Below are 15,698 nucleotides of genomic sequence, written 5' to 3'. Positions count from 1 at the left end.
TACTTTGGCCAAGTGTGAAAAGCAAGACATTCTCTCTTAGATTTTTTTATTGATCTCTATGGCACCCAGATTTTTGCTTCCAGAGCTTCTTGTGCTATTTAGGGTGGTAAAATGTTTATTTGTCCAATCCCATAATCTTTTCCATATGATGTGATAACAGTAATAAATAATATCTATTTACTGAGCATGTGGGGTGCATCACATGTATTCTCTTCCTCCCAGCAACCCCAAGAGACAGACTTTATCATTCCAATTGTACAGAGAAAGAATCTGATCCTCACAGCTAATAGGTGGCAGGGCTGGGATTCAAATCAAGGTCTATCTGACCCCAAGCTCATGTTCTTAACCACAAGATAAACTGTCTCTCTAATGAGAAACAGCACACTGGATATAAACAAGAATATCATAACAGATAAGTTTTGAGATATCTGCCCCCTTGATATATCTTCTACCCCCCTACCTCTTCTTTGAGAACCTGGGCTGTGGCAGTCCTGTTTACACCACAAAATCTGCTCTCATGATCACATTGCCCTGGTCTAAAAAGAGATAACTGGCCCAAGCTAAACCAAGCTGGATTATTTCTCTTTGGAATCTGGGACTGTGCCTCTGACTTATTTGCTTGAACTGAGATGATATAAACTTGGAAACTCAGATCACTATTATTGATCAGCCACATTTGGCCACACCCATACCAAAACAAAGATGGAAAAGAATAAGAAGATGTTCAGAAAAATAGACGAGAGAGAAAAAGTCTGAGACAGAAAGGTAAATACTTCCTGTAATTAACTTTGACCCTCATGATATCTGAATACAATTTTACCCTTGGGTTTGGTGAGATCCTATTGCAGTTTCCATGTAATAAATTCTCTTTCTAACCTACACTAGTTTGAAATAGATTTTTGTTACTTGGAACTAAAAAAGTCTTAAGACAATTCTAAAAATCACAATTTTAGTTCAGTTATCTCAACCTTCTCAGCACTTACATCATGTGTGCCATTAGTGTTAGAGAAAAAAAAAAAAAGCATAGTGTCAGCAATATTTTAAGTCACTTGTTCTAAGAAATTACCCTAAGAGAAGAAAGAAAGGCTGTGTAAGTGTAAACGGGAAGAGGGGGAAAGGAGAAAAAAATGGCACAGTCCTCAAAGAAATATGCTTTAGGGTACTTTAAAAGGAGGATGTGATAATAGAGCCTGAGAAAGTTACTTATTATAATAAAAACTCCACCCTTTCTCACCAGTTTTATTAGAAATATGCCAAATTTATTACAAACATGTTAGATCAGTGTTAGGTACCAAAAGAATATTTTATTTTCTTCTATAAAAAGAAAAAGTCCAGACTAGCATGTAGAGCTGAATTCATGCAGACTCATCATTGATATATCTGCCTCCCTTCATTTCCAAGGTCCTGCTGAAATGCTAGGAAAACTGGTTTTTGTTTAAAGAAGGAAACCATAATAGCATTATAAAACAGGAAAATATGTCATCAACAGACCAGAAGTGTTATGAAATTTCATGAAGAGAAAAACCAAGAAGAATCAGAATGGTGGGAAAATCAGAGCAAGGAAACCACACAGGCAGACCCCTTGCACAGGCATGGTTCCCACCAAGCGTGGCCAGAGAAGCTCCAGGTCCAGAATCAACAAACACAAAGGACAGGAGACGGCAAGGGAAGGATCATCAGGGTCTTTCGTTAAACAAGAGCCTTCAGAACATCTGGAAGTTAGGTTCCTCCTCTTCTCATTTTACAAGATAAAGAAAGAAAAGGTCCAACAGGCAAGAATGACATGTCCTCAAGCCAACCAAAGATCTGCTCTCTGTAGAAAGCAGGCCACCTTCCCGAAGAAGGCGCCTCATGAGGGGGTTAGACTCAGAGAACAGAGCTTGGCTTTACATCACAATCCACTGCAGACACAAGTCAGAGAGCAAAAGAGAAAGGCACTGGCGAGGGACTAGGAGTGAAGTACACTGCATGACTTTTCTATTGGGTAACAAATTACTGCAAACATAGAGGTTTAAACAGCACATACATATTATCTCATAGGTTCTGTGGGTCAGTTTAGCTGGATCCTCAACTCAGAGTCTCCCAAGGTTGTTATCAAGGTGTCAGTCCAGGTACATGCTGTTCTAGAGGAGTGAATGAGAGAGAACCCACACTCAAGTTCAATCAGGCTGTTGGAAAAAGGGATTTTCTTGCAGCTACAGAACTCAGGCAGTTTGCTTCTTCAAGACCAGCAGGAGAGCATCTCTGACCTCAGGGGTGGGCTTCCACCCCCCTCTCATTTGATTAAGTCAGGCCCACTGAGGAAAAGCTCCTTTTTAATTAACTCAAAATCAACTGATTTAGGACCTTAATTAACCTGCAAAATCCCTTTTCCTTTGCCATAGAATGTAATCTAGAAGCCACTATTCACTTGCGTTTGCTATATACTAGTTGCTGGTAGCAAGTCACAGGTTCCACCCAAGCACACTAAAGGGGGTGGAATCTGACAAGGGAGAGTCCCAGCCAACCTTGCTGCCGTCTGCCCACCCACCTGAAAAGGAAGCCTGCACAACCACAAAAGGCACACAGAGACCCTTTTCACAGTCACAGTGTTAAGCCCAGGGCAGCTACCTATAGTAACCCTCAAGATCCTTCATTTAGAAACAAAGATCACTAGACACTTGAGAAAATTAATCCCTAAGAAAAGTAGTAGGCGGCACGCAAGATGACCCCTAGTGATGGAACAGATCACAGCAAAAGTGATGGGACGGCCCTTCCAAGATCAGTGTACAAGAAAACTCTGGCTTCCACCTTATTATTGGCCTTCTCTTACCTTGCCGGTTTGTGCTGGCCACTGCCATGTCGTGAGCTGCTACATGGAGAGGCCCACACAGACAGAAACTGAGAGGGGCCTCAGCCAACAGCTGATGAGAAACCGGGGCTTCCATCCAGCAACTGGCAAGGAAGTGAATCCAGCCAACAATCACGTGAGTGAGCACCGTTCGAACCTGCAGGTGTGGCTGCAGACCTGGCTGACACCAGGATTGCTGCCTTGCGTCCTCAGGGCAGAGGCATCCAGCAAAACCATACCTAGATTCCCAAGCCACAGACACTGCAGGGGACGGCAAGTTGTTTATTGTTTTAAGCACTGGAGAGTAAACAAGCAGCAAGAGTTAATAAGTAAAGCCTCAAATGAGCAAACAGAAGAGATACTAGGGAAACGGGGCTAATCAGGCAACAGAGATTTATTATCTTCAGAGAGATATGGAAGGATAGTAAAGCCCTAAAGCAAACAGTGGCTGGAAAAGAAGTAATCAGATAAAAGGAAGAGTTCTTGGAAACAAAAACAATTATTGAAAAATTTCAGGTCAATGAATGTGCCAACCAATAAACCAGACATGGCTAAAATCTAAGCTGGGTGGTGGCAGAGATAAAGAACACTGAACAAAAATACAAAGAGATTAAAAATAGGAGAGAAAATTTGAGCAGCCTGGAGTACAGATCCAAGAAGTCTAAAAACTATCTTATGGGAGTTTCAGAAGGAAAAAAAAACACAGAGACTGTGATGGAGAGGAAATAATCAAATTCAAGAAGCCTTCCTTGAACTGAACACAGTACAGTTCAAATAGAAAGACTAATCCAAATGCCAGAGAGGACAAATTTAAAAAATGTCACACCCAGTCACACCCTGGAAAAATGTCAGAGCTCTAAGGACAGAGATGGTGACTGCAGCCATGAAATCAAGGTTACCCCTTGGAAGAAAAGTTATGACCAACCTAGATAGCATATTCAAAAGCAGAGACATTACTTTGCCGATGAAGGGCCGTCTAGTTAAGGCTATGGTTTTTCCTGTGGTCATGTATGGATGTGAGAGTTGGACTGTGAAGAAGGCTGAGCGCCGAAGAATTGATGCTTTTGAACTGTGGTGTTGGAGAAGACTCTTGAGCGTCCCTTGGACTGCAAGGAGATCCAACCAGTCCATTCTGAAGGAGATCAGCCCTAGGATTTCTTTGGAAGGAATGATGCTAAAGCTGAAACTCCAGTACTTTGGCCACTTCATGCGAAGAGTTGACTCATTGGAAAAGACTCTGATGCTGGGAGGGATTGGGGGCAGGAGGAGAAGGGGACAACAGAGGATGAGATGGCTGGCTCGATGGATGTGAATCTGAGTGAACTCCGGGAGATGGTGATGGACAGGGAGGCCTGGCGTGCTGCGATTCATGGGGTCGCAAAGAGTCGGACATGACTGAGCGACTGAACTGAACTGAAGGATAGAGAAAAATCATGATATCTTCCAAAGAGAAACCGTAGGTTAGCTAAAGAAAGTGAGTATCAAGCAGATGCACTCCTCCTCAGTAACCCAGGGAGTTAGATCACAATAGAGAATTGAACACCAGCCTTGATAGTTGGTACGTAACATTTGTATAACCATGATGCAAATGCCCCTCACTGTTTTTTAATTTTCAGAATCAACAGTGGCTTAATTAAACTTATAGAACAGAAGGTAAATGTTTAAAAAAGCTTACAAACAGAGAATAAATAATAGAGAAAGTAATAAAACCTCAGGGTTAGAAGAGAGAAAAGAACAATAAAAACATATTAAAAGTCTCAAATTACGTATCTTGCATAGCAGAGAGCCAATACATACCGTCCAAAGTTGGTAAATTAACAGAGGCTTAATGATATGATTTTAAGATATAAAGTCAACCACTGTAAGTAACACAGAGGGGACAGAGGAAGGAGAGGTAAGAGATTTGTAAGAGTGTTAAAGTCTTCATCTTTATAACAGGGAGCCAACAATATTGCTTAAAATTACTGAGTCAAGAAATAGATAAAAGGACTTCATAGAAAATAGTATATGAACAAATAATAAATACAGAAAAAAGGTGCTACTTAATCATATAAGCAAAAATTTTTCCTTTCACAAGGGCTTCCCTTGTGGCTCAGCTGGTAGAGAATCTGCCTGCAATGAGGGAGACCTGGGTTCGAACCCTGGATTGGGAAGATCCCTTGGAGAAGGGAAAGGCTACCTGGCCTGGAGAATTCCATGGACTATACAGTCCATGGAGAAGGCAGTGGCACCCCACTCCAGTACTCTTGCCTAGAAAATCCCATGGACGGAAGAGCCTGGTAGGCTGCAGTCCATGGGGTCGCGAAGAGTCGGACATGACTGAGCGACTTCACTTTCACTTTTCACTTTCATGCATTGGAGAAGGAAATGGCAACCCACTCCAGTGTTCTTACCTGGGGAATCCCAGGAACGGGGGAGCCTGGTGGGCTGCCGTCTATGGGGTCGCACAGAGTCGGACACGACTGAAGCGACTTAGCATCATATAGTCCACAGGGTCACAAAGAGTCAGACACGACTGCACAACTTTCATTTTTCACAAATTGTTTATCAAATTTATCAAGAGTTTCAGTAAATAATGCTCCTCAGCAAAACAGCAAAGATATGTTAAAATGGCTATACTACTGGAGTGAACTATGTCACAATATGCATCAAGATACATTAAAAAGGTCATACACATCCTTGGTCATAGTAATTACACTTCTAATAATCTAACCCAAGGAAAATAAACAGAGATCTGCACAAAGATGTACAAAGAAACAAGATGTGCATTCATTAATCATTTTAATGAATATAAGAAAGTGCAAACAATCTAAATGTACATGTATATAATATGGTAGTGATTAAACAAGCAATAGTCGATCCACACAATGGACTGATACATGCCATTTACAATCATATTTTAAAAGAACTGTAACATAATAAAGACATAGCCAAGACTTACTAATAAGTGAACAACAACAATAGCAAAAACTCCAGGAGATAAAAATAAACATGTTTTGTGTATGCACATAAGTTCAATTGCAGAGAGAGAAAATTATGTATATCACAGATATAAGGGTTGGGAAGGAGGGGTGACCAAGAGGGAATGATAGGCACTCCAAATAGAAACAGCAGTGTTCTTTCACTAGTACAATTATGGGTAATTTTTAATTAAATTCTTTTGTGTTTTTCTGTATTTTTCCAGCACCTCTATAATTTTAAGTGGAAGCCCCACATACACCAATCCTAATGACAGATATTTACTCTGTGAGACAGGATTATATAATGTTTTTTTTTTTTTTTTACTTTTTTTTAATTTTTATTTTTACTTTATTTTACTTTACAATACTGTATTGGTTTGGCCATACATTGACATGAATCTGCCACAGGTGTACCTGAGTTCCCAATCCTGAACCCCCTCCCACCTCCCACCCCATATCATCTCTCTGGATCATCCCCGTGGCACCAGCCCCAAGCATTCTGTAGCCTGTATCGCACACAGACTGGCAATTCATTTCTTACCTGATAGTATACATGTTTCCATGCCATTCTCCCACATCATCCCACGCTCTCCCTCTCCCTCAGAGTCCAAAAGTCCGTTATACACATCTGTGTCTCTTTTCCTGTCTCACATACAGGGTTATCATTATCATCTTTCTAAATTCCATATATATGTGTTAGTATACTGTATTGGTGTTTTTCTTTCTGGCTTACTTCACTCTGTATAATCGGCTCCAGTTTCATCCACCTCATTAGAACTGATTCAAATGTATTCTTTTTAATGGCTGAGTAATACTCCATTGTGTATATGTACCATAGCTTTCTTATCCATTCATCTGCTGATGGACATCTAGGTTGTTTCCATGTCCTGGCTATTATAAACAGTGCTGCGATGAACATTGGGGTACACGTGTCTCTTTCAATTCTGGTTTCCTCAGTGTGTATGCCCAGCAGTGGGATTGCTGGGTTATAAGGCAGTTCTATTTGCAATTTTTTAAGGAATCTCCACACTGTTCTCCATAGTGGCTGTACTAGTTTGCATTCCCACCAACAGTGTAAAAATATGGAACGCTTCACGAATTTGCGTGTCATCCTTGCGCAGGGGCCATGCTAATCTTCTCTGTATCGTTTCAATTTTAGTATATGTGCTGCTGAAACGAGCACTGTAATGTTTATTTCCTTCTTAATATGTCCCTATGACTTCAAATTCATTCTTTCATTCAATGTTTATTGACTGGTACATACCCAGAAACTGTTCAAAGCACTGGATACAGGAGTAAACAAAACAGAAAAAAACAACAACAACAACAACAAAAACTGTGCTCTTGTGAAGTTTACACTGTAGTACAGAGCAAAAAAAGAAAGGTCTTAATGACCCAGATAACCACGATAATGTGATCACTTACTTAGAGCCAGACATCCTGGAGTGTGAAGTCAGGTGGGTCTTAGGAAGCATCACTATAAACAAAGTTATTGGAGGTGATGGAATTCCAGCTGAGCTCTTTCAAATCCTAAACAATGATGCTGTGAAAGTGCTGCACTCAACATGTCAGCAAATTTGGAAAACTCAGCAGTGTCTACAGGACTGGAAAGAGTCAGTTTTCATTCCAATCCCAAAGAAGGGCAATGCCAAAGAATGTTCAAACTGCCATATAATTGTGCCCATGTCAGTAAGGTTTTTCTCAAAATTCTTCAAGCTAGACTTCAGCAGTATGTGAACCTAGAACTTCCACATGAACAAGCTGGATTTAGAAAAGACAGAGGAACCAGAGATCAAATTGCTAACATTCTCTGGATAAGCAAAGGAATTCCAGAAAAACACCTACTGCTGCTTCATTGACTACATTAAAGCCTTTGACGGTATGGATCACAACAAACTATGGAAAATTCTTAAAGAGGTGGGAATACCACACCACCTTATCTGTCTCCTGAGAAACCTGTATATGGGTCAAGAAGCAACAGTTAGAACCGGACACGGAACAATGACTGGTTCAAAACTGGGAAAGAACTGCATCAAAGCTGTATATTTTCACCCTGCTTATTTAACTTATATGCAGAGTACATCATGCAAAAAAGCAAAGAGGAACTATGAAGCCTCTTGATGAGGGTGAAAGAGGAGAGTGAAAAAGCTGGTTTAAAACTCATCATTCCAAAACCTAAGATCATGGCATCCAGTCCATCACTTTATGGCAAATAGAAGGGGGAAAAGTGGAAGCAGTAACAGAATTCATTTTCTGTGGCTCCAAAATCATTGTGGATTGTGACTGCAGCCATGAAATTAAAAGAGGCTTGATCCTTGGAAAGAAACTAATGACAAACCTAGACAGTATACTAAAAAGCAGAGATATCACTTTGCTGACAATGGCCCATATAGTCAATGCTATGGTCCTTCCAATAGTCATGTATGGATATGAGAATTGGAGCATAAAGAAGGTTGAGCACCAAAGAATTGATGCCTTCGAATTGTGGTGTTGGAGAAGATTCTTGAGAGTCCCTTGGACTGCAAGGAGATCAAATTAGTCAGTCTTAAAGGAACTCCACCCTGAATAGTCATTGGAAGGACTGATGCTGAAGCTGAAGCTCTAATACTTTGGCCACCTGACGCAAGGAGCCAACTCCCTGGAAAAGATCCTGATGCTGGGAAAAACTGAAGGAAAAAGGAGAAGGGAGTGGCAGAGGAAGAGATGGTTAGATACCATCACTGACTCAGTGGACATTAATCTGAGCAAATGCCATGAGACAGTGAAGGACAGGGAAGCCTGGTGTGCTGCAGTCCATGGGGTCGCAAAGAGTCAAGCATAACTTAGTGACTAAACAAGAACACAGCAAAAGACATTAACATAAGAAAAATCTGTAGTGTGCTGTTGCTGTTTCGTCCTTCTCCAGGGGATGTTCACAACCTAGGGATCGAATCCATGTCTCCTGCATTGGCAGGTGGATTCTTTATCACTAAGGCACCTGGGAAGCCCAGGCAGTATGCTACTGGTGATCATTACCTTAAAGGAAAAAAACAGAGGAGTAGGAGAAGGCAATGGCACCCCACTCCAGTACTCTTGCCTGGAAAATCCCACGGACGGAGGAGCCTGGTAGGCTGCAGTCCATGAGGTCGCTAAGAGTCAGACACGACTGAGTGACTTCACTTTCACTTTTCACTTTCATGCATTGGAGAAGGAAATGGCAACCCACTCCAGTGTTCTTGCCTGGAAAATCCCAGGGACGGGGGAGCCTGGTGGGCTGCCGTCTATGGGGTATGCGTCTATGTCGCACAGAGTCAGACATGACTGAAGCGACTTAGCAGCAGCAGCAGGGAAGGAAATGGGGGAGACGGGGTTACAATTTTAACCAGGGTATGAGAGAGAGTCTTTACTGAAAACCCAGCACTGGAGTAATGAATGATCTGAGAAGAGAGCCTTGTGGCCAGCTCAGGGAGAGCCTGCCAGGCAGAGGAAATAGCAAGTGCAAAAGCCCTGTGGTGGGAGTAGGTCTGGCCTATATGGGAATGGCACAGTGGCCTGTTTACTAGGGGGCATACACGAGAGGCGGAAGAGGGGACAGGATTTTATGCAGGTAGGGTTCCAGAGACCAATCTAAAGTCTCGGTTTTCACCCTTTATGAGATGCAGAACTTTAATCAGAGGCATGGCAAGATCTGACTTCTTTACAGGATCACACTGGATGCTGTGATATGAAAGGACAGAGCTTGAGGGGTGGAGTATAAAGAAGGAAGGGAAACCAGTGGAATTTCCACAATAATCCAGGAAAAGTGTTAAAGACTAGTCCATGCTGGATGGTCATCTAGACGATCATCAACCATGGGACCTGGCACAAAACAGTCATTCAAATGAAATCACTGTCAAATGAAAGAAAATGTCACTTCACATGACTTGTTTTGCACAGTTTATTCTTCTTTACAAAATAATTTTCTTTTCTCATAAGTTTCAAGTCATTTGAAGTATTTCATTGGGTCTCCCTAGTTTACTCTTATGGGGATATTGTCCCACCTTAAAAATCATAGGTTTTTTTTTTTAATGTACCCCACTAGTAAAATAAAAAATGTACTACAGACTGGATCAAATCAGTGAAGACACATGCATGGCTTCCCTTTAGTGTAAGAGTTTTCAGAGCACTGTTATTTCTATTCTACTATATTACCAATACATGTTTTGTCTGATTAAATTTTCTGGTTACTAGAATGCTCAGGTTTAAGTGTTTCAGTCTAAACTACTCATTACTTCTGTTTTGCAATTTATTCAGTTATTAGTTTTTGTTATTCAGTTTAAGGTTCCTTGAGAAAAAATGGTTCGTCATTGCCAAGGGAAATAATAAAATTAAGCCATATAAATGAACATGATGAAAACCAAACTAAGCTGTTGAGTACCAACAGATGGCAAGTCTGAGGAATATATATGGGAGTAAAATATTCTTGGGTGATATTTATAATCAAAACCACTACTCCATGCAAGAGAGAAGAAATATTCCAGTAGAATCACGAAGAGTCCAGAGATAAGGCACATTATAAAATCACAGGCCATAAAATTATCAGGAAGGAATTTTACTTGGGCCAGAACATTATCCTAGTTATTCTGCCATGTCTTTTTTTTTTTTTCCTTCAGCTGCTCCAGGTCTTCGTTGTGGCATGCAGGATCTTTAAGTTGAGGCACGTGGGATCTAGTTTCCTGACCAGGGATTGAACCTTGGCCCCCCTGCACTGGGAGCACAGAGTCTTAGCCCCTGGACCACTAGGGAAGTCCTTTATCCTAGCTATTTTGATTGAAGATATATTTGCTAATGAGAGAGAGATATGTGTCTAACACGCTAGACAATTATAATTACAATTAGCATATATATCTAGCATATCAGAGAAAGGGAGAGAACTATAGTAAAACTCAAACTGAAAAGCTGTATAATGGGTAACTGAAGAAATATTCCCAGGATTATGCTCAATTTTATTGAGAAAACTTTGGAATCAGCATTCAGAGGCATCGTGGAATTTTTGGGAACTGGAGAAAGCCAGTTCAGGATGACAGTATTGTGGTTCCCAGCTAAACAATGTTTGAACACAGGCAGCAGCACCCTTATCTAAACAAGACCAGGCCTTCAGGCATCATTATAGCCACCTTAACATTGCTACCCTCCATTTTTCTGGCTCTCAAATGCTCTTATATCAATAGGTCCACTCCACTGGCTTATCAATATTTTCCAGGTATCACATCAGTGTTAGAAGTTTTGACACTAATTTATTCCCACTAATCTCTTTTTTTTCTACAAACAGGCTCTTCTTTCCTACATTGTCCCCTTTACAATAAGTGGAAACTCAAGCATCTCTGTTAGGAGAGATCAAAAAGAGAAATAAAATTTAAGGACTAAGGATGTCAGAGTTGGACTATAAAGAAGCTGAGTGCCGAAGAACTGATGCTTTAGAACTGTGGTATTGGAGAAGACTCTTGAGAGTCCCTTGGACTGTAAGGAGATCCAACCAGTCCATCCTAAAGGAGACCAGTCCTGAATATTCACTGGAAGGGACTGATGCTAAAGCTGAAATTCCAATACTTTGGCTACCTAATGCAAAGAACTGACTCACTAGAAAAGACCCTGATGCTGGGAAAGATTAAAGGCAGAAGGAGAAGGGGATGACAGAGGATGAGGTAGTTGGATGGCATCACTGACTCAATGGACATGAGTTTGAGTAAGCTCTGGGAGTTGGTGATGGACAGGGAAGCCTGGTGTGCTGTAGTCCACGGGGTCACAAAGAGTCGTACATGACTGAGTGACTGAACTGAAAGCTCCCTCTTTTAAACACTGCTTTCTTTTCAGTTCACAGTTATAGTTCATTACTTACAAAATCTGATTAACTTTGGGACATGTGAAAAGTTGTCACTAATCTTTTATAAAGCACAATTAAATATAAAAAATGAGCAAAACATTGTTATAAGGAAGTATAACAGAAAGCCAATAATGGTAAAGTTACTACTTTGATAGAAAGAAATTTTAAGGAATGCTTCTAAAACTAAATACATTTTATACTATAGCACTACATTTAAAAAGTGAGGAACATGTTTTATATCACAATTGATACTGATGACCCTTACTGAGACTTTTCTTTCTTTACAAATATGCCTAAATACGTATCAGTAGAATTCTCTTTATGATCACCAAAAATTCTTGAGCCAAAGTATATATCTAACTATATTCATTAAACACAAATGAATTAAAGGTGTTTATAAATTTATAAAACAAATTTTGTTTGTTTAATTTCTATTATGAGGACTCTAAACAAAATAGTAATGGAAACAGGTGCTGGTGGGACTGTGGAAGAACTGGAACCCTCATACATTGCAAGTGGGAATGGAAAGTAGTGTATCCATGGGGGAAACAGTCTGGCAGTTCCTTGAAAAGCTAAACATAGAGGTGCTACATGACCCCAAAATTCTTGCCTTGTGCTAAGTTGCTTCAGTTGTGTCCAACTCTTTGTGACCCTATAAACTGTAGCCCTCCAGGCTTCTCTGTCCATGGGATTCTCCAGGCAAGAATACTAGAATGGGTTACCATGCCCTCCTCCAGGGAATCTTCCCAACCCAGGGACTGAATGTGTGTCAAACCCGTGTCTCTCATATCTCCTGTGCTGGCAGGTGGGTTCTTTACCACTAGTGCCATCTGAGAACTGAAAACATAAATCCACACAAAAACTAGTATACAAATATTCACAGTGGCACTGCTCATAACCGCAAAAAGAGGAAACAGCCCAAATGCCCATCAATGAATGAATGAACAAAAAGTGGCATAGTCACACAATGGAATAGTATTCAGCCATGAAAAGGGTGGAGGGCTGATTACGCTACAGCAGGAATGAACCTTGATAACATTATGTTAAGTGAAAGAAACCGCAGACAAATGCATGTACATGAAATGACCAGAATTCACAAATCCATAGAGATAGCAAGTAGATCAGTGGTTGGCTAGGGCTAGGGAAATCAGGGAATAGGGAATAACTGTTAATGGATGGGGTTTTTTCCTTGAGTGTTGAAAATGTTCTGGAATTAGGTAGTGGTGATGGTTGCATAACTTTGTGAATATACCAGAAATCATTAAATCACAAACTTTAAAATGGTGCATTTTTATGGTGTGTGAATTGCATCTCAATTTTAATAATAATAATAATACTTTTTAAAAAGCAATGAAATGACTTCTCCCCAAAAGCAGTATTTTTACTCACTGCATGATAAGTCAAAGATTTTTATGTCAAAAAATGCCATAGATTTAAGTACAAGACAAAAAATGACATGGGCTTATAACAAATGTGAAAAATAGAAAATATCTCTGTCACACAAAGAGCTCACAAACAAACTGATAAGAAAAACACCAATTGGAAAAATGGGGAATGGATATGAGATAGTAATTCATATAGGTAGTAGAGACAAATATTAACAATAGCAAAAAATAGTCTCACCAATAATCAAGGAAATACTTATTACACAAGATACCATTCTCTACCCATCAATATAATAAAGATTTTTAAAAATGATTCCAGCTTTCTCATGCCCTAGCAGAGGGAGATTAAATTGGTACCCAAATTTCTGAAAAGCAACTTGGCCCTGTGCCAAGAGCAGGGATAAGAGATGAGCAGGACACATTTGTGTTGAAGGAATTCAAGCTGACAGGGAGAAGCAGAGAAACAAATCAATGCAATAATCTCACAGAGGCTCAGAGATAAATAAGAGGTTACAAGGGGGCTCAAAGAAGGGAATGGTCAGCACTTCCTAGAGCTGGAAAAAGAGGATCCAGGAAGATGGTGCAGATGACTGAGAGCTGAGCCTGAAAGATGAGCCAGAGCTACTCAAGCTGGAGGGACACCCCAGCACATCTGAATTCCTGAGTTCAGGACATGGTTGGGGGTGGTGTGTGAATGGGGGAACGGCATGAAAAGCTCACAAAGGTCAGCTCAGTGGGTCCTTGCTTGACTGGCTCACTGCATCCCAGAACTTGCTAGGGAGGGAATAAACATCAGTTGAATGAATGAATTTTTTTTCCTTAAAAGGGACCATCATACTATTCTCCCAACCCCTGTATCTGTTTAAATTTTTATATCATAAGAAAATAGACTCTAATAACTAAAATTACTCAAGGGCACCCTGGAATTTTCTAGAAGATCAGATGTTTTCTTCAGAAAGGGTATTCCATAATCATGTGGAGGACAGATCAGAATGATACACATTTGGAAGGAAGACCTCTTGCAGAAAACTATGAGTTTAGTTTTGGGCTTACTGAGTATCAGTCTATCTATATACACACATGCAAATACATAGGAAAAAAAAAAAAAAAACATAACAAATTGTGACCAGTAAGTCCTCTGAGGAAATAAGTAGGCTTGAGGAATGTTGGGGGAGAGGGGAAGGATATGAGTGGAAACTAGAATTATTTACCCTCTACACTTGTGCATTGTTTAAATTTTCATTTTCTTTTTGGAGAACTTGCATTTATAGGTATTATTTGTGTAATTCAAAAATAAGTACTAAGTACAAAATGGCAAGTTGAAGTTACACAAGGAGCGAAAAGCTCTGGAAAGTCATGTTGACCCAGGTGACACAGCTTCAGTGGGGCAGAGACAGGAACCCACCCCCGGAGGCTGGAAAGAGCAGAGGTGTATGCAAAGAAAGAACAAACAAATCATTTCTCCACGAAACCTGGCTGCACTTTCAAGAGTGCTCAGCAGCTGGAGGAGGGTTTAGGGCCAAGGCAAAGCGTTTCTGGTTTTTAGGTGGGAGACAAATATTTAAGAAAAACCAAAGTACACAAGAGAAAAGTCAAGGGGAGCAGGCTAAAGGGAGATAGGAGGTTCAGGGAAACCCACTGGAACTATAAGAGAGAAATGAATCAATTATCCAGCAAGAAAATCAGAGGGAAGAAGCCAATGGTAGAGACCTTCCTTGAACCAGAGAGGTTCTCTGGAGGCGGCCCCTGCAGGGGGTGAGCCCACGTGCACATGAGGACCCGCTCTGCGAGTGGAGACACAAGGTCGCACTGCGGTGTCAGCTGACGCTTAAGGAAGGAGAAGAGACAAGCGTCTGAGGCAGACAACCCTGTGAGGAACAGGAAAGATAACTGACGGGCAGGAGGATTAACAAAGGGCTGCAAATAAGACAATCCAAGCCCCATGTTTCTCCACAGAAAACAATTTCTACTATCCAACCAGGCGAGTCTTTCTGTCCACAAACGCTGTTCCTTTTCTTTCGTGTCGCGCTCTTCAGGCTCTAAGGGAAAAAGCGTGGAAGTCTCTTTCATCGTGGCAGGTGTGGAGGCAAAGGTCTGACAGGCGTTCTTGGTAAAGAAAGACAATATCTCAAACACACAAAACTCCACATCTTCAGCTTTTTAATAGTGGCAGTCTCACTGTTACAAGAAGAATACAAAATATGGCCTTCGGATCGCTCTAGGCTGTATAACATTACCATGCGTGTCTGATTTCCTAGCCCTGTGGCTTTGTGGTGACACATAAAACATTTTCAGCTTTTCTGTGTAATCACTCTTCTGACTTGTGAGGGACTGCCCCATGCGCAATCTACAAAGTGCTAATTTTATGGGGATGACAGAATACACACAGTGGCCTTCAGTGTTGGACAGATTTTGTATTATACACTTGGCTCCAAAGTAAGCCTCTGCTGCTGCTGCTAAGTCACTTCAGTCGTGTCCGACTGACTCTGTGTGACCCCATAGACAGCAGTCCACCAGGCTCCCCTGTCCCTGGGATTCTCCAGGCAAGAACACTGGAGTGGGCTGCCATTTCCTTCTCCAAAAGTAAGCCTCTAGCCAGGTAAAAAGAATGAGGTTACAAGCATTAGGTGTTTGGTGCAACTACCATGGTGGGGGGTGGGGGGCGGTGGGGTGTGTGTGTG

At 41.0% G+C, this 15,698-nt stretch overlaps 1 protein-coding gene and 1 non-coding gene across 2 annotated transcripts in view; both read right to left on the bottom strand.

The window, feature by feature from the left end:
• The window catches only part of RASGRF2 (Ras protein specific guanine nucleotide releasing factor 2), a 249,152-nt gene that overhangs the window by 156,689 nt on the left and 76,765 nt on the right, over positions 1–15,698 (bottom strand). The window lies entirely within an intron of this gene.
• On the bottom strand, positions 6,867–6,973 carry LOC138086742 (U6 spliceosomal RNA). The gene has a single exon (XR_011145438.1). It is a non-coding gene; the product is annotated as a U6 spliceosomal RNA (small nuclear RNA).

The sequence above is a fragment of the Capricornis sumatraensis genome, chromosome 9, assembly GCF_032405125.1.
Source record: "Capricornis sumatraensis isolate serow.1 chromosome 9, serow.2, whole genome shotgun sequence".
In the NCBI taxonomy this organism is placed as follows: Eukaryota; Metazoa; Chordata; class Mammalia; order Artiodactyla; family Bovidae; genus Capricornis; species Capricornis sumatraensis.
This window is presented reverse-complemented; position numbering and strand designations above follow the sequence as displayed.